General features: G+C 40.0%; 1 protein-coding gene across 1 annotated transcript in view; it reads right to left on the minus strand.

Moving 5' to 3' along the window:
• C10H12orf42 (chromosome 10 C12orf42 homolog) overlaps positions 1–19,440 on the minus strand; it is a 416,673-nt gene that overhangs the window by 134,132 nt on the left and 263,101 nt on the right. The window lies entirely within an intron of this gene.

Here is a 19,440-nt window from a genome sequence, read left to right on the forward strand (position 1 = left end):
GGAAGTTGCGGTGAGCGGAGATCTCACCAGTGAACTCCAGCCTGGGCAACAAGAACAAACTCCGCTTCAAAAAAAAAAAAAAAAAAAAAAAAAGTCTTTCTTTCTCCCCACTAGAATATACTCTTCCTGAGGTCAGGAAAAATAGACTAAACCTGGTTTTAGCTACAGACAATGGTTGCACAATGTTTGCACTCAATAAAATAATTTCAAGTTGACAGTGATGTCCTCTGAATATTTACTCCCTGTACACTCTTTGACCTCTCCAGTACTGAGCATAGGGATTTGAATTGGTGCCACTAAATACTAGTGGCAAACTGCAAAACCCCAGTATTCTGGGAAATGCTTCACTGGACTCTTGCATCTGTCTTAGGTAATTCTGGTACTACCCAGACACGGCAGGCAGAGGCAGAGGTGTCTACTTTTTATTTGAATTGTGGAGTCAGGCTGTGGACTGTGACAAGTGGCTCAGGATTTTGGCTCAAAAGGAGAAAATATACAATCATCTCTGTTACATGCACTAATAAAGGAGAAATATGAGGCAGAAAATAAGAAAAGCTATTTGTGCTTTCTGGTCATTTCCACAGTAGATTGACCTTTCCAATTTACAGAATGAGAATTGCAAAAAATTAAAAAGTAAAAAAATCTTACCAAGAATCTTATTAACTGCCATTATACATTTGAATTGTTACCACAACCCTGTTATGCAATCTCTGAACACATAGAAGAGATTCCCTCAGGTGCCTACACCACCAGGGCCCTGGGTTTCAAGCACAAAACTGGGTGGCTGGGCAAACACTGAGCTAGCTGCAGGAGTTTTTCTTCATATCCCAGTGGCACCTGGAATGCCAGGGAGACAGAACTGTTCATTCCCCTGGAAAGGGGGCTGAAGCCAGGGAGCCAAGTGGTCTAGGTCAGTGGACCCCACTCCCATGGAGGTCTTGACTCTTTATCTAATTTGCCAGTCTGTGTCTTTTAATTGGGGCATTTAGCCTGTTTCCATATGCAGAAAACTGAAACTGGACCCCTTCCTTACACCTTATACAAACATTAACTTGAGATGGATTAAAGACTTAAACATAAGAACTAAAACCATAAAAACCCTAGAAGAAAACCTAGACAATACCATTCAGGATATAGGCATGGGCAAAGACTTCATGAGTGAAACACCAAAAGCAATGGCAACAAAAGGCAAAATTGACAAATGGGATCTAATTAAACTAAAGAGCTTCTGCACAGCAAAAGAAACTGTCATCAGACTGAACAGACAACCTACAGAATGGGAGAAAATTTTTGCAATCTATCCATCTGACAAAGGGCTAATATCCAGAATCTACAAGGAACATAAACAAATTTACAAGAAAAAAACAAATAAGCCCATCAAAAAGTGGGCAAAGGATATGAACAGACACTCCTCAAAAGAAGACTTTTATGTGGCCAACAAACATATGAAAAACCGCTCATCATCCCTGGCCATCAGAGAAATGCAAATCAAAACCACAATGAGATACCATCTCACACCAGTTGGAATGGCGATCATTAAAAAGTCAGGAAACAACAGATGCTGGCAAGGATGCAGACAAATAGGAATGCTTATACACTGTTGGTGGAAGTGTAAATTAGTTCAACCATTATAGAAGACAGTGTGGCGATTCCTCAAGGATCTAGTACCAGAAGTAACATTTGACCCAGCAATCCCATTACTGGGTATATACCCAAAGCATTATAAATCATCCTACTATAAAGACACATGCACACGTATGTTTATTGCAGCGCTATTTACAATAGCAAAGACTTGGAACCAACCCAAATGCCCATCAATAATAGACTGGATAAAGAAAATGTGGCACATATACACCATGGAATATTATGCAGCCATAAAAAGGATGAATTCATGTTCTTTGCAGGGACACGGATGAAACTGGAAACCATCATTCTCAGCAAACTAACACAGGAACAGAAAACCAAACGCCACACGTACTCACTTATAAGTAGGAGCTGAACAATGAGAACACATGGACACAGGGAGGGGAACATCACACACCAGGGCCTCTCAGGGGGTGGGATAGCATTAGGAGAAATACCTAATGCAGATGATGGGTTGATGGGTGCAGCAAACCACCATGGTACGTGTATACCTATGTAACCAACCTACACGTTCTGCACATGTATCCCAAAACTGTTAGTATAATAAAAAAATAGAAAAGGGGGAAAGACTGGCCAATAAATATATATATTTACAGATTTTTGCATGAAACTGACTTTCATTTGTAGACATATCAGATTATACCAAAGATCTCTTTTTATACATTTTTTAAAGGGTGGCAGCTTCAGTTCAATAGCGTTCGTGAGAAAATCCTTTAAGCTGTGTCAAAATGCCAGTTATCCTAAATGCCACCCAGATTTGAATAATTTAAAGAGAGACAAAACACACACAGAAAGAGGGAATCATCTTTTGACGACCGTTGCTTTTGACGAGTCGGCCTCCCCCTGCTCCCTCCCTCTTTTCTGAAGTATCTTCCTCTCTCTATCAGTGGTGACAACTGCCAGTCAAGCCTTCTGTGGCTGAGGGAGGAGGAGGAATGGGCAGGGGAGAAGCCAAGGGCAGGAGAGAGGGGAAGAACATGAAACATTCTTGAACAATTGCTCAAGGAAGATTCCCTGTCAGTGTGTGGTCTGGGGAAAAGAAGTATTTTCCTTCTTTCATTTCTAATCTCTAACTGACTATTTATCTCTTTTTATGAACTTGAATCTCTCTGTTGCTCCAAAGGTTCCCAAACAAATCGCCAGTCAGCCAGGATTAACCTGCTTTGTTGCTGACGATTAGCAGGTTTGCTTGTAGTTTTAACATCTTCAGCAACAGCTGAATGTCAAACGATTCAGGAAATACTTGTCTTATTTTGTCCAAAGCCATATACATGTTTGAAATAAGCTGAGAGAAAGATACCACACAGAGAGGATTATAGAACATTTCAGAGAGATGGAGTTTGACATGAACAACTGAGAACTCTATCAACACTTGTACTTCTGTTGTTTTTATGCCACCATTATTTTTTTAAGTGTTATATTTTGGTCAACTCCCTTTCCCAAAGAAAAATCTGTAAATGTCTATTTGAATGCCAAACTCTATGAGATGAGCACATTGTAATTTACAAATCCTCATAGCATTCATTTATTGAATATCTACTGGGTGCTGAGTACTGTGCCAGAATCAAGTCCAGTCTCAGTTTTCAAGAACCTTCTATTGCATTCACTTATATGTCCATTTCAGCATTTAATCGTTTTTAAAAAGCAATTAAATTACTTATGACTCTGTGTTACTTGCAAGACCCTGAAGGACAAAGACTATGTCTTCCTTCTCTACCATCCCTTACTGTGTTGTTTCTTATTAATCTTCTAAATGTTAGTTACTCAAGAGCATCTCTTCCTTTTAAGCATCATGATACAGAGAAAGGCATTGGTTTGGAATCAGGGGCTCTGGCTCCAGCACTGCCTCATTATATGGCCGTGGACAAACCCATCCTTCAGTAAGCCTTTGGCTTTCAGCATTTATAACGTGAGGAGAGTTCTTTTCCATTGTTCCTTCCAATGCCAAAGTCTGTGATTCCTTGACCTCAGGGCAAGGAAACTGAATAGCAAGGCTGAGGGACCCCTGCCCAATTTTAACCACCTTGAAGACAGGATTTGTCTTCTTCATTGAACTCCCTGTGTCAACAAACATAGTGTCCTGCAGTAAAGGTCTACACACTTGAAAGGAACTCAGACTAGGAGTTTGTGAAGCAGAAAAGGAAACAATTTGGTAGGCATCAACATGGTCCTGGGAGATAAGCCATAGGAAGGGCAAGATGAGAGCAGGCCCAAGATGTCATATGCATATTTTTGAGTTAATCAGCAGCCACCATGTTTTTCATGCGCGTCCGTGTGAAGAGACCACCAAACAGGCTTTGTGTGAGCAACATGGCTGTTTATTTCACCTGGGTGCAGGCGGGCTGAGTCCAAAAAGAGAGTCAGCGAAGGGAGATAAGGGTGGGGCCGTTTTATAGGATTTGGGTAGGTAAAGGAAAATTACAGTCAAAGGGGGTTTGTTCTCTGGCGGGCAGGAGTGGGGGTCGCAAGGTGCTCATTGGGGGTGCTTTTTGAGCCAGGATGACCCAGGAAAAGGACTTTCACAAGGTAATGTCATCACTTAAGGCAAGGACCGGCCATTTACACTTCTTTTGTAGTGGAATGTCATCAGTTAAGGTGGGGCAGGGCATATTCACTTCTTTTGTGATTCTTCAGTTACTTCAGGCCATCTGGGCATATATGTGAAAGTCACAGGGGATGCGATGGCTTGGCTTGGGCTCAGAGGCCTGACAATGTTCATGGTGTGTGCAGATAGGAGTGGACAATCTCATCAGGGCCTTGCAGGTGAGACTATAGGAAGTGAGACTGGGGATGAAGGGAAGGCTTCTGTCCTGGTATATCTTGAAATACTTTCTATACAAATGTAAATTTACATATTTCCCTTGTACTGAGTATATTTTACTACATTTTTTCTATAAGAGCAATTTCTCCTATCTCTGTATGGATGGATCTACTCTGTCCCCACGTAGATGTCCCACATCAAGCCACTAATACAATAATGATCTCATCCTGTGTAGGGTATCGGAAGCATTCTAGATCAAGCCCAGGAGTTTGCCACTCTCACTTCTCACTTGGGAATCTTGCTCTGTTATTTCTCTCATCTTTTCCTCTACCTTCAGTCTCTTCCTCTTCACTGGCTTCTTCCATTCAGTCTACAAACATAATCTCATTCCATTCATTCATTGATTTCTTTATTCAGTCATTCACATTAATTGCACACCTATTATACACAGTGTATAAAAATTATTACTCATCCTCAACAACATATGTTCTCCTCACTTCAAGCAGATAGACATTCCTGCCTTCTTATATTAATAAGAAAAATAAAACAAAATAGTGTTGAAGTGTTGGGGTGGTGAAAATTTTTGGGGGGTGGTATGGAGAGAGAATGGGCGATGTTTCTCAGGGCTGCTTCAAGTGGGATTAGGGGCGGCGCGGGAACCTAGAGTGGGAGAGATTAAGCTGAAGGGAGGTCTCGTGGTAAGGGGTGATATTGTGGGGATATTAGAAGAAACATTTGTCGTATAGAATGATTGGTGATGGCCTGGATACGGTTTTGGATGAATTGAGAAACTAAATGGAATAACAGAAGGAGAAAAACAGGTATAAAAGGTCCAAGAATTGGGACGACTCAGGATATCTGATTAGAGAGTGCCTAAGGAGATTCAGCATCATCCTGCCAGCAAAGATTATTTATTTACTTCAAGAGTTAAGAGTGGCAGTTTGGGGATAGCACCAGGAGGTATCAGCTGTGATGGCTTGGAAAAACAGTGTAAACCGGCAGCATAAACAAGAGCACGGCATTTATGAGTAGTTGAGAATGGTGAATAGGAGTATGACTAGACAGAAGATAGTACGGATGACAAGTTTTTTGGGGCACAGTCTAAGTTGGTCTGGTGTCTGGAATGAGACTGGGGCCTAATAAAAAGGAGCATCTATACAGGAGCTTAAATGGGCTGTACCCTGTAGCATTCTGAGGACAGGCCTGAATTCTGAGAAGGGAAAGTGGTAAAAGTATTGTCCAGTCCTTTTTGGTGGCTGAGCTTGGTGAGGTGTGTTTTCAAAAGACCTTTAGTCCATTCTATTTTTCTTGAAGATGGAGGACCGTAAGGGATATAAAGGTTTCACTGAATACTAAGAGCCTGAAAAACTGCTTGGCTGATTTGACTAATAAAGGCTCATCTGTTATCAGACTGTATTGAGATGGGAAGGCTAAACTGAGGAATTATGTCTGACAGAACGGAAGAAATGACCGCAGTGGCCTTCTCAGACCCTGTAGGAAAGGCCTCTACCTATCCAGTGAAAGTATCTACCTAGACTAAGAGGTATTTTAGTTATCTGACTCAGGTCATGTTGAGTAAAGCTAATTTGCCAGTCCTGGGTGGGGCAAATCCTCGAGCTTGATGTGTAGGGAAGGGAGGTGGCCTGAATAATCCCTGAGGAGTAGTAGAATAGCAGATGGAACAGTGAGAAGTTATTTCCTTGATGATAGATTTCCACGATGGAAAGGAAATGAGAGCTTCTAAGAGGTGGGCTAGTGGCTTGTACTGTAGCATAACCTGCCTTTGCTGGTGTGTGGCAATTAGGCCTGGTGGAACTGCCATCAATAAATTAAGCTTGATCAGGGTGAGGAACAGGAAAGAAGGAAATTTGGGGAAATGGGGTGAATGTCAGGTGGATCAGAGAGATACAGTCATGGGGGTCAGGTGTGGTATCAGGAATAATGTGGGAGGCCAGATTGAAGTCCGGGCCAGGAACAATGGTAATTGTGGGACTTAATTCAGTGAGTACAGCTGAAGGAGCCGGGGAGCAGAAAGTATATGCGTCAGGTGTGAGGAAGAAAATAGATTTTGGAAGTTACGAGAACTGTAGAGAGTGAGTTGAGCATAGTTTGTGATTTTGAGGGCCCCTAAAAGTATTAAAGCAGTGGCAGCCACTGCACACAGACATGAAGGCTAGGCTAAAACAGTAAGGTCAAGTTGTTTGCACAGAAAGGCTACAGGGTGTGGTCCTGGCTCTTGTGTAAGAATTCTGACCGCACTAACTACGCCTAGGAAGGAAAGGAGTTGTTGTTTTGTAAGGGATTGAGGTTTGGGAGATTAATCGGACATGATCAGCAGGGAAAGCACGTATGTTTTTATGATAATTATGCCGAGATAGGTAACAGATGAGGATGAAATTTGGGCTTGACTGAAGTAATGGAGGCTGTCTATGAAGCCTTGTGGCAGTACAGCCTAGGTAATTTGCTGAGCCTAATGGGTGTCAGGGTCAGTCTAAGTGAAAGCAAAGAGAGGCTGGGACAAGGGGTGCAGGGGAATAGTGAAAAAAGCATCTTTAACATCAAGCATGGAATAGTGAGTTTTGGAGGAAGGTATTGAGGACAAAAGAGTGTACAGGTTGGGCACCACAGGGTGGATAGGCAAAACAATTTGGTTGATAAGGCGCAGATCCTGAACTAACTTGTAAGGCTTGTCTGCTTTTAGGACAGGTAAAATGGGGGAATTGTAAGGAGAGTTTGTAGGCTTTAAAAGGCCATGCTATAGCAGGCGAGTGATAACAGGCTTTAATCTTTTTAAAGCGTGCTGCGGGACAGGATATTGGCGTTGAGTAGGGTAAGGGTGATTAGGTTTTAATGAGATGGTAAGGGATGCGTGATCGGTCACCAAGGAGGGAGTAGAGGTATCTTATACTTGTGGGTTAAGGTGGGGGGATACAAGAGGAGGACGCAAAGGAGGCTTTGGATTGGGAAGAAGGGCGGCAATGAGATATAGCTGTAGTCCAGGAATAGTCAGGGAAGCAGATAATTAAAGTGTCTCAGCCTAATAAGGGAACTGGGCAGGTGGGGATAACTAAAAAGGAGTGCTTAAAAGAGTACTGTCTAAGTTGGCACCAGATTTGGGGAGTTTTAAGAGGTTTAGAAGCCTGACCATCAATACCCACAACAGTTATGGAGGCAAGGGAAACAGGCCCTTGAAAAGAAGGTAATGTGGAGTGGGTAGCCTCCATATTGATTAAGAAGGGGACAGGCTTACCTTCCACTGTGAGAGTTACCCGAAGCTCAGCGTCCGTGTTGGTCTAGGGGGCTTCCTAGGCGATCGGGTAGTGTCGGTCTTCAGCCGCTAAGCCGAGAAGATCTGGGAAGGAGTCAGTCAGAGAGCCTTGGGACAGAGTTCCAGGGGCTCTGGGAGTGGCTGCCAGGTGAGTTGAACAGTCCGATTTTCGGTGGGGTCCCACACAGATGGGACGCGGCTTAGGAGGGCATTCCTTGGCCCAGTGGCCAGATTTCCAGCGCGTGTAGCAAGCTTCTGGGGGAGGAGGTTCTGGAGGAATGCCTGGCTGCTGCGGTTCAGGCGTTTGGAAGTTCTTGTGTGCTGGAGATGTGGCTGGGGTTTGTCTCACAGAGGAGGCAAGGAATTGCAACTTTTTTCTGTTATTGTACACCTTGAAGGTGAGGTTAATTAAGTCCTGTTGTGGGGTTTGAGGGCCAGATTCCAATTTTTGGAGTTTTATTTAATGTCGGAAGCAGATTGGGTAATAAAATGTATATTGAGAATAAGACGGCTTTTTGACCTTTTAGGGTCTAGGGCTGTAAAGCGTCTCAGGGTTGCTGCCAAATGAGCCATGAACTGGGCTGGATTTTTATATTTGATGAAAAAGAGCCTAAATGCTTCTGATTTGGGATAAAGAAAAAGGAGCAGTAACCTTGACTATGCCTTTGGCTCCAGCCACCTTTTTAAGAATAAATTGCTGGGCAGGTTGGGGAGGGCTAGTCACGGAAAGAAACTGTAAGCTGGACCAGGTGTGAGGAGGGGAAGTGATAAAAAGATTATAGGGCAGAGGAGAAGAGGCTGAGGAAGAATTGGGACCTAGCTCGGCCTGGTGAGGAGCAGCCTGGGGAGGAAGGGAGAGGTCAGATGGGTCTGTAGAAAAGGAAGATTAGAAAGTCTCAGCGACACTTGGGGTTGGTACTGAGGGGACAGGCGGGAGGGAAAGAAGGAAGATTTGGGACAAGTTGCACTGGGCACAGAGACTAGGAAGGGACTGATGTGTAAAACAATGCCTGGACATCAGGCACCTCAGACCATTTGCCTATTTTACAACAAGAATTATTTAGATTTTGCAGGATGGAAAAATTCAAAGTGCCATTTTCTGGCTATTTGGAACTACTGTCGACTTTGTATTGGGGTCAAGCGGCATTGCAGAAGAAAATAAGGCATTTAGGTTTTAGGTCAGGTGTGAGTTGAAGAGGTTTTAAGTTTTTTGAGAACACAGGCCAAGGGAGTAGAAGGAGGAATGGAGGTGGGAAGGTTGCCCATAGTGAAGGAAGCAAGCCTAGAGAAGAGAGTAGAGAAATGGAGGGAAGGGGTTCAGGGGTTCTTACCTTCCAGAAAAGTGGGAACAGGGGTTGGGGCTCAGAGATAAGAGGTCGGGGCATGGAAATAAGGGATTGGGGTGCAGAGATATAAGAGGTTGGGGCACGGAAATAAGGGATTGGGGTGCAGAGATAAGAGGTCGGGGTGTGGAAATAAGGCATTGGGGCACAGAGATAAGAGGTCAGGGTGCAGAAATAAGGGATTGGGCCACAGAGATAAAAGGTCAGGGTGTGGAAATAAGGGATTGGGGCACAGAGATAAGAGGTTGGGTATGGAAATAAGGGATTGGGGGTTCTCGACCCATAGAAAAGTGGGACTTGCCGCTAAGGGTGAAGGAGAAGGGGTTGAGGGGTACTTGCCCCTCTCCCAGAAAAGCAGAGAAGGGGTAGAGACAAGGAGAGAAGGGGTTGGGGTACTTGCCCCTTCCCCAGAAAAGCAGGACTTGCCGCTAAGGGTGAAGGACCAAGGCAGGCGTCCCTGCGTGGTCTGACACCCTTGAAACGTGGGTGTACAATCAGAGAGGCATCCCTGCAATGATTAAACACCAAGGGAAGGCTGCCTTCCCAGTGCATGACCGGCGCCGGAGTTTTGGGTCCACGGATAAAACGTGTCTCCTTTGTCTCTCCCAGAAAATGAAAGGAATTGAAATTAAGAGAAGGGAGAGATTGAAGAGTGGAAAGGAGAAAGTGGTTGAGGGACAGTGAGAGAGGTTGGAGAAGAGAGTAAGAAGAGGCCACTTACCTGATTTAAAATTGGTGAGATGTTCCTTGGGCTGGTCGGTCTGAGGACCTGAGGTCATAGGTGGATCTTTCTAATGGAGCGAAGAACACGAGTACAGGGGATTGATCTCCCAAGGGAGGTCCCCCGATCAGAGTCACGGCACCAAATTTCATGTGCGTCCGTGTGAAGAGACCACCAAACAGGCTTTGTGTGAGCAACATGGCTGTTTATTTCACCTGGGTGCAGGCAGGCTGAGTCCAAAAAGAGAGTCAGCGAAGGGAGATAAGGGTGGGGCCGTTTTATAGGATTTGGGTAGGTAAAGGAAAATTACAGTCAAAGGGGGTTTGTTCTCTGGCGGGCAGGAGTGGGGGTCGCAAGGTGCTCATTGGGGGTGCTTTTTGAGCCAGGATGACCCAGGAAAAGGACTTTCACAAGGTAATGTCATCACTTAAGGCAAGGACCGGCCATTTACACTTCTTTTGTAGTGGAATGTCATCAGTTAAGGTGGGGCAGGGCATATTCACTTCTTTTGTGATTCTTCAGTTACTTCAGGCCATCTGGGCATATACGTGAAAGTCACAGGGGATGCGATGGCTTGGCTTGGGCTCAGAGGCCTGACAATGTTCATGGCGTGTGCAGATAGGAGTGGACAATCTCATCAGGGCCTTGCAGGTGAGACTATAGGAAGTGAGACTGGGGATGAAGGGAAGGCTTCTGTCCTGGTATATCTTGAAATACTTTCTATACAAATGTAAATTTACATATTTCCCTTGTACTGAGTATATTTTACTACATTTTTTCTATAAGAGCAATTTCTCCTATCTCTGTATGGATGGATCTACTCTGTCCCCACGTAGATGTCCCACATCAAGCCACTAATACAATAATGATCTCATCCTGTGTAGGGTATCGGAAGCATTCTAGATCAAGCCCAGGAGTTTGCCACTCTCACTTCTCACTTGGGAATCTTGCTCTGTTATTTCTCTCATCTTTTCCTCTACCTTCAGTCTCTTCCTCTTCACTGGCTTCTTCCAGTCTACAAACATAATCTCATTCCATTCATTCATTGATTTCTTTATTCAGTCATTCACATTAATTGCACACCTATTATACACAGTGTATAAAAATTATTACTCATCCTCAACAACATATGTTCTCATCACTTCAAGCAGATACCCTCTTCTTCTTTCTCACTGGGATCAAAGTGAATTAATGAGAATATCTTCAGTATCCCTTTCTTCATTATAATTCTCCACATCTGCCTTCCTTCCTGCCTCTTCACTTTTGTCTTAAAGGAGGATATTTCCGGTCTTCATTTATCAGTTAGGATGGTTTCTGCATGCCTCTTAATAAGGAAATGTATTATTTCACATAGCAGGAAGTCCCGTGATAGTACAGGCTCCAGGCAGAGTATGACCAACGCTCTGGTTGCTTTCCTTTGAGATTCTCTCAGCGATTCAAAAACACAAAAGCAAGGCAGTGGTTGTGTTTGGGAAGGTGAGGGAAGAGAGAGAATGGAACAGTAAGCAGGGATCGTCAATTATATTTATAATTTATTTCTTTAAGCTGGTTTGTGGGTACTTGGGTATGCATTAGTCTAGTCTTACCATTTTGTGTGAAAAGAAACATAAGATTTAAATATATTAATACAATGATTATTTGTAACCACACCCAACTCAAGAGTGCTTCTGAAGTCCCTTGTGTTTCCTTCCACATTTTTATTTTCCATCCAGACTCCCAGAGGGAATGACTATATGGAAGTGTGTGAATCTTTGAATTTTATGTAAATTGAATAATTCTATATCTCATTTTTTACTTTTATTCTTCTATGACTTGACTTGTTTCTCTAACATAGTATTCTAGGATTCATATATGCTAATGCATATAGCTACAGTTCATTTGTTTTCAACAATAAATAGTATTTTATTACACACGTTAGCTACAACCGAACCCTGTGGGAAATGTCAAGAAGCCACCACATCTGAGGAGTGAGAGTTTTGAGGCATACCCATGAAGTTTGCCAGAGTTCATGAAAAAGTTTGTAAACCTGACAATTTGATAAAGTTTGAGTTTATTGAACATATATTACTGTTCTATGCTGCAAAACAAATCATTGGCTAAGTGATTTGTTTAAATGATCAAATATTAATTACATTGGATTTAAATTATTAAACATATTGGCTGAAAACAACACATAATTATTATCTCACAATTTCTATGAACCAGAAGTATGGGCACAGCTTAGCTGGGTTCTCTGCTTGGTTTTCACATGGCCACAAACAGCATGTTAGCAAGGGCTGAGTTCTCATCTGGTGGCTTGGCAAAGAAAACTACTTGCTTCTAAGCTCCCTTGGGTTGTTGGAAGAATTTTTTTTTTTTAGTGGCTGAAGGAGTCATAAAATGTTCCTTCTTCAAAGCCAGCAACTGACAGAAAGAACTACTCTAGAGCAAGCTGGCTTGGTACCAAGGAGGAGTCTTATTTAATGAAATATAGTCATGGATGTGATAGCCCTTCATCTTTGCCATAGTCTATCACTTAGAAGAAAGTATCGGGATCCACTCACACTCAAGAGGAGAGGATCATATAGGGAAATGAATACCAGGAAACAAGAATCATAAGGACTATTTTAACATGTGTCCATCACAGAGTCATCTTCAAAGATGCCACATTTGACAAGGCCTCTTTTCTGACCCCCACTACCACTGGAGAACAATGGCCTCTCCTTCACTTATTCATTCCCGAAATTATTGAAGTTTTCCTTCTCTGTCTTCATTAATCCTACCAGCTACATAAATGTTAGTCTTCTAAAATAATTAACTTTTACTTTCTTGATTCTCTCAGTTATATGCTGATTTGCTGTTTCATTTATTTTTTGCTCTTATATTAAACATAATTTTTAAAAATTTCTTTGGACTTATGCTGTTCTTCTTATAACTTGAGTTGGATTTTTAGTTCATAATTTTTGACCTTTCTTTTTCTAGATTTAAGCATTCAAGGCTCTGCTCTAGCTATATCCCACAAGTTTTTATACATACTGTCTCTTATTATTTATATAATATTTACAGTAAAATTTCCAGTATATTTTCTTCTATACCTATGAAATATTTAGAAGCACATTTTAAATTTACAAGTGTATGAGGTTTTCTAAATTATCCTTTAAAAATTGATTCTTAATTTTGTTGTGGTCTGACATACAATGTTTTCGATTGACCTCACATTTTATAGCAATTCTAGTTTTATAGCAAAATTGAGCAGAAAGTGTAGAGATTTCCCATATATCTCTGCCTTCACACATGCATAGCCTCCACCATTATCAGTATCCCCCACCAGAGTGGTACATTTATTACAACTGATAAGCTGCATTGGCACATCCTTTTCACTTGAAGTCCAGAGTTTATATTAGGGTTCACTCTCGGTGCTGTACATTCTATGGGTTTGCATGAGTTTATGATGACATATATCCACCATTATAGTAACATACAAAGTAGTTTGACTGCCTTAAGAATTCATTGTGTTCTGCCTATTCATTTCTTCCTCCTCACTACCCCTCACAACCATTGATTGCTGTCTATGAAAACTTCATAGTTTTCACTTTTCCAGAGTATTGTATAGTTGGAATCATACAGTATGCAGTTTTTCAAACAGTCTTCTTTCACTTAGTAACATGCATTTAAGTTTTTTCCATGTCTTTTGATGGCTTGGTAGCTCACATCTTTTTAGCACTCATCATGATACATCCATTGTCTGGATGTATCGGTCTGTTTATCTGTTCATCTACTGAAAAATAACTTGGATTCTTCCAAGTTTTGGAAATTATGAATAAAGCTGTTACACACATTCATGTGCAGATTTTTATGTGGACATAAGTTTTCAACTCCTTTGAGTAAATATCAAGAAGTGCAATTGCTGGATCATATGGTAAGAGTATTTTTAGTTTTGTAGAAAACTGCCAAACTGTCTTCCAAAGTGGCTGTACCCTTTCGCATTTCTACAAGGAATGAATGAGAGTGCCTGTTGTTCTACATCCTTGTCAGCATTTGATGATGTCAGTGTTTCAGATTTGGCCATTCTAATAGGTGTGTAGTGGTATTTCATTGTTTTAATCTGAATTTCTCTGATGACATATGATGTGAAGCATCTTTTCATATGCTCATTTGCCACCTAGATATCTTTGGTGATAAGTCTGTTTAGGTCTTTGGGCCAATTTTAAATCATATTGTTTGGTTTATATTTAATGAGTTTTAAGAATCTTTTCTGTATTTTGGATAACAGTCCTTTCTCAGATATGCCTTTAGCAAATATTTTCTCCCAGTTTGTGGCTTCTCTTTTTAATCTCTTTATAGTATCTTTAGCACAGTAGAATTTTTTTATATTAATCAAATTGAGCTCACCGACTCTTTCTTTTATGGATTGTGCGTTTGAAGTTTTATCTTTAAAGTCATCACCAAATCCAAAGCCATGTACATTTCTCTCATGTTATTTTTTAAAAGTTTTGGCTGGGTGCAGTCGCTCACACCTGTAATCCCAGCACTTTGGGAGGCCGAGGCGGGCGGATCATGAGGTCAGGAGATCGAGACCATCCTGGCTAACACACGGTGAAATCCCATGTCTACTAAAAATACAAAAAAATTAGCCAGGTGTGGTGGCAGGCGCCTGTAGTCCCAGCTACTCGGGAGACTGAAGCAGGAGAATGGCATGAAGCCGGGAGGCAGAGCTTGAAGTGAGCCGAGATCACGCCACTGCACTGCAGCCTGGGCAACAGAGCTAGACTCCGTCTCAAAAAAAAAAAAAAAAAAAAAGTTCTATAATTTTGTGTTTTACATTTATGTCTATGATACATTTTTAATTAATTTTAGTAAAAGGTGTAAGGTCTGCGTCTAGATTCATTTTTTTTGCATTTGAAAACATTTGAATGTCCAGTTCGTTCAACACTATTCTTTCTTTAAAATAATATTTCGAAGGTTTGAGTTTTTTTATTGATACATAATAGTTGTACCTATTTGGGGGGGTATATGTGATATTTTGACACATCACAAAATGTGTAATGATCTAATCTGGTAATTGAGATATGTGTCACCTCAAACATCTATCTTCCAATTCTGCTCTTCTAGCAACTTCGAACTATACACTAAATTAACATTGCTAACAAGACTATCTCTGCTCCATTGAGTTGCCTCTGCCTCTTCACCAAAGATCGATTGACTATATTTATGTGGCTCTATTTTTGGTCTCTCTATTCTATTTCATTGTTACGTTTGTCTGTTCTTTTGCCAATATCACACTGTCTTGATTTGTAGATTTGTAGTAAGTCTTGAGGTCAGATAGTGTCAGCCCTCCAACTTTGTTCTTTTCTTTCAGTATCATGCGGGCGGGCTATTTTGCATATTTTGCCTCTCCATATAAACTTTAAAATAAGTTTGTCAATATCCACAAAATAATCTTTGAGGATTTTGATTGGGAATGCACTGAATCTATAGATCAAGTTGGGAAGAACTGACATCTTGACAATATTGAGTCTTCCTATCCAGGAACATGAAATATCTCTCTGTTTATTTAGTTCTTTGATTTCCTTCATCTGAGTTTTGTAGTTTTTCTCATAAAGAATGTGTGTGTATTTTGTTAGATTTATACCTAAGTACTTAATTTAGGGGTAGTGCTAATGTAAATGGTATCGTGTTTTTAATTCCAAATTTCACTTATTCATTGCTGGTGTTCAAAAAAGTAATTGACTTTTATATATTAACCTTCCACCTTGCAACCTTATTAGTTCCAGGAGTTTTTTGCCAGGGGTTTTTGTCCAGGAGCTTTACAGATATTTTTACAGAGACAATCATGTCACCTACAAAGAAAGACAGTTTTATTTCTTAATTCCCAATCCATATACATTTATTTTGTTCTTATTGCATTAGCTAGAACTTTCATTATTATATCGAAAAGAAGTGGTGAAAAGAGGCATCCTTGCTTTACTCCTGCTGCTAGTGGCTAAGTACAGTGTTAGCTATAGGTTAAATTGTAGATATACTTCAACAAGTTAGGGAAGTCCTCTCTATTTATATTTTCACATAAATAGAAACTGAGAGTTTTTATGATGAATGGGTATTGGATTTTGTCAAATGCTTTTTCTAAATATATTGATATGTTATGTAGATTTTCTCTTTTAGCCTGTTGATGCAATGGATTACATTAATCGATTTTTGAATCCTGAGCCTAGGCATCCCTGGGATAAATCCCACTTGGTCATGGAGTGTAATTCTCTTTATACATTGTTGGTATACTAATTTTTAAAGGTTTGTTGCTTTATTCTTTATGATATATGATATGGTCCATCTATATAACTGTTGTTCATGTGCTTAGGTACGATATTCCATTTATGCCTATTAGAATAAGTGCATCAATTTTATTCTTCTCATTTTCTATATCTTATAATTTTGTGTGTGATTGTTATTCTAAAGAGATTTGTCATGGTGACTTTTTTGTGAATCTGAGGAAGTGGGAGGACTGAGGAAAGGGTTCTTAGTATTACTGTTATATTCATTGAAAAAAAATTGTTTGGGTAAGAACAATGCCAAATGGACCCTCACCCTGCTAGTGCCTACTCCATTGGTACACAGCAGATCCCATTTACTGCTTAGTGTACTGGGGGATCATGGATCTCACTACATCTTACATTAAATTTACTTTCTTGGACTTTTTTCCAAAAATCACTAATACATTGGACCACTTAACTTGCTTTGTTTTCTAACCCTGTCTTGCCTTTGTTCCTTCAGTTCCCTCCTCTTCTTCTATTATAATGTCTTTCCCAAACCCACAGACACATACTAAAACCCACCAGGTCCTTTATGAGACATCTCAGGTTTTTCCTTCTGAACATATACATAGCACTTACTTTGTTGCTCAGTTATGAATTGTTCTATTTTACACTGCATGATAATCTTCATGAACATACTTTCTTTCTCCTACTGGATTACTGAATACCTTGATGTCTGGAAATTAATCTTGTTCATTTTTGTAGTCCCAACATTACCGAGGAAGAATTCAATATATAAATGTTAAAATAATGTGCAAATTTCCATATTCAAATGCAAAATGTTTCATGGCAATAATTTCATTATTTAAAAATTATTTTGAAAGTGTCTATCTGCCTGAACATCATAAGTGTTCTGAGTTACAGCAAACTAATTGTTGGATATGAATAGACTTCCATAAATACTTCTGACATTTTTATACTAATTGTTATGCATTTCAAGACCCAGATGTTCCAGAGTTGTGCTAAAACAACTTGAATCAATTTGGCAGCTCAGTTTACACCCATGGGAGGCTTTGTGACAAGTAAAATTACATTTCCTTTTTAGCTAGATTTGTCCCTATTTTCTGTTAACTTGAACTGGCTAAAGAAACCAGGAGAGATTCAATATGAGGGTCAAGAAAACTATAACCTAATGATTGTTTTAGAAGTTTCTTTCCAACTTAAAATTTTCTTATTCCACATCCCCATTATTTTAGATGTTTTCAAATGTTGAACCAGCCTTGCATACCTGAGGTAAATACCAATCGGTCATGGTATATAATTATTTTAATCCATTGTTGGTATACTAATTTTTGGAAACTTATTAACATATCTCTTATGATTTATAATAAAATTCATCTGTATAACTTCCTCATGTGTTTATGCATAGTGTTACATGTATGTAAGTAACTTCCCTGCACTTCAACTTACTCATCTCTAAGTGGCTTTAATAACACTTCGTGTCTGATAGTGTTGAAATGAGCATCAAAAGAGTTCATATATGCAAAGTTTCTAGAGCAGTGCCTTTCACATGGTAGTGTTTAACTACTACCACTGTATTAATATTGTGCTTGGAGATCCAACTATAACTACCTCCAATTTACATGTTGAATTTATGTTTTTAAAATAAAGCCACAAAGAAATTTGAGCTTAAGATATATGCATGCACTAACTATGGAATAACTTAGTTTAAAATTCTTGCCAACTATGGTGGTGGTTTATGTTGGCAAAATAGCTCAGAAATGCTCCTTGTGGTTCTGGAAATAAGGTATGTCATGCAAGATAATTTCTCTGCCACATCTACAGCCCAGTTACCATTGAGGAAATGCTCTGAGATTGCACTTTAGGAACTTCCATATTTTCCAAATGTTTTATTTTTTTTCTTTATTTTATGAACAAATAAATTTTATTTAAATATTCGAATTACCTGTCACTTTTCAGAATCTTAGTCATCTACAAAGTGCATTGTGAACCTGGTGTGTATTCTAAGTCGATAACAAGTTTTGATCTTACATGTCAGAATGCTATTTTAACACTGAGATGCTTAAGCGTAAAACTGAGATAATAAATTACTGGGCCAGATTTTGCCAGATGAATAAATTCTTTCAATAACAACAGAAAATCTTGTTCCCTCAATGACTTGAAAAATGACTTGAAAAACACATCTCTGAAAACACTTACCTTGAACTCAATGAGCTGTTGATTTACCCCATGCGAGCTGCTCGGTTTTATCACCTGAAAGTGTCTTCTTTAATCATGGCTGAAATGTAGGTTTGCACTTGGATGGTATTTGTGATTATCTCAGTTCACTAAACTGCAAACCTGATTATTCTCCCAATTAAAACAGCAGTGGGTGCATATTTCTCAGCAAGACACATGGAGGGTCTTGAATGACCAAGATTTCATTTCTTTCTCAGAATATTTTATACGATTCAGTAATCAGTAAAATTGGTTCTTCTACAATGGGCCCCCTCTGTCATTAATGAGAATTAGCAAAGTTCTATTGCCTTAAAAAAAAAGTAAAGTGGTCCATTACTGTGAATGAACCTGCTTTTTTGTGTGAGGACTTCTTTTAATTTTAAGGGGGGCTTTCATGCTTTTGTGTTGTGAATTAAATCACCATTTCATGAGGTTTATCCTTGTCAAAGAAGGAAGAAAATCAATCTTTCGTTAAATCTATGAGACCAAAAATCCTGCTCACAAAAAGGACTATAGACCTGGCAGATTCAGCAGCATATCGTAGGTAGGGTGTCTAGGGAAACATTGCATCCTCATCCAATGTCTGCACTTGCAAAAGGTGCATTAATATTTCTTTCAAGGAAGCACTATACTTTTTAAAGTTTTAAATAGTATACAAATGTCAATATTTCTTAAGTAGCTTGTTAGCATGTTCGTTTGGCTATATTTGAGGTTAAATCTTGCCTGCTCTGAAATATATCACAGGCAATCTGGCCTAAGAGGTATAACACAACTGTAGAGTTGTTTTACAAAACTCCCTCAGTATCAGTGTTGGCTGCTTTTCCTGGTGGGCTTGAATGTCTAGTCTTCAACAATGGTGTGTGTGTGGCATTGTTGGGGAGATGCTGGGATTGAGGATGGAAATGAAGAGAGGGATATCAAACCTAACTGAGATGACAGACAATATTGGCACAGTGACAAGATCCCAGGGTCTGCAGTCAGTTAGAATCCCAGCTTTGTCACCTACCCACTGTGCTCCCTTGGGCAAGTTTACTAGCTGAATCTTGGCTCATTATTTGTAAAATAGACATAATACTGAATGTATGGGGTAGTTCAGAAGATCTTTGATAATTCGCCTGTTTATCACATAGCAGGTGTATTGGTTAGCTTTTACTGCATAACAAACCAACTTAAACTCTGTGACATGCAATAAAAATTCATTTGTTTATTCCTGAATCTGAAATTTGGCAATTCAGACT

Source organism: Gorilla gorilla, chromosome 10 (genome assembly GCF_029281585.2).
Source record: "Gorilla gorilla gorilla isolate KB3781 chromosome 10, NHGRI_mGorGor1-v2.1_pri, whole genome shotgun sequence".
In the NCBI taxonomy this organism is placed as follows: domain Eukaryota; kingdom Metazoa; phylum Chordata; class Mammalia; order Primates; family Hominidae; genus Gorilla; species Gorilla gorilla.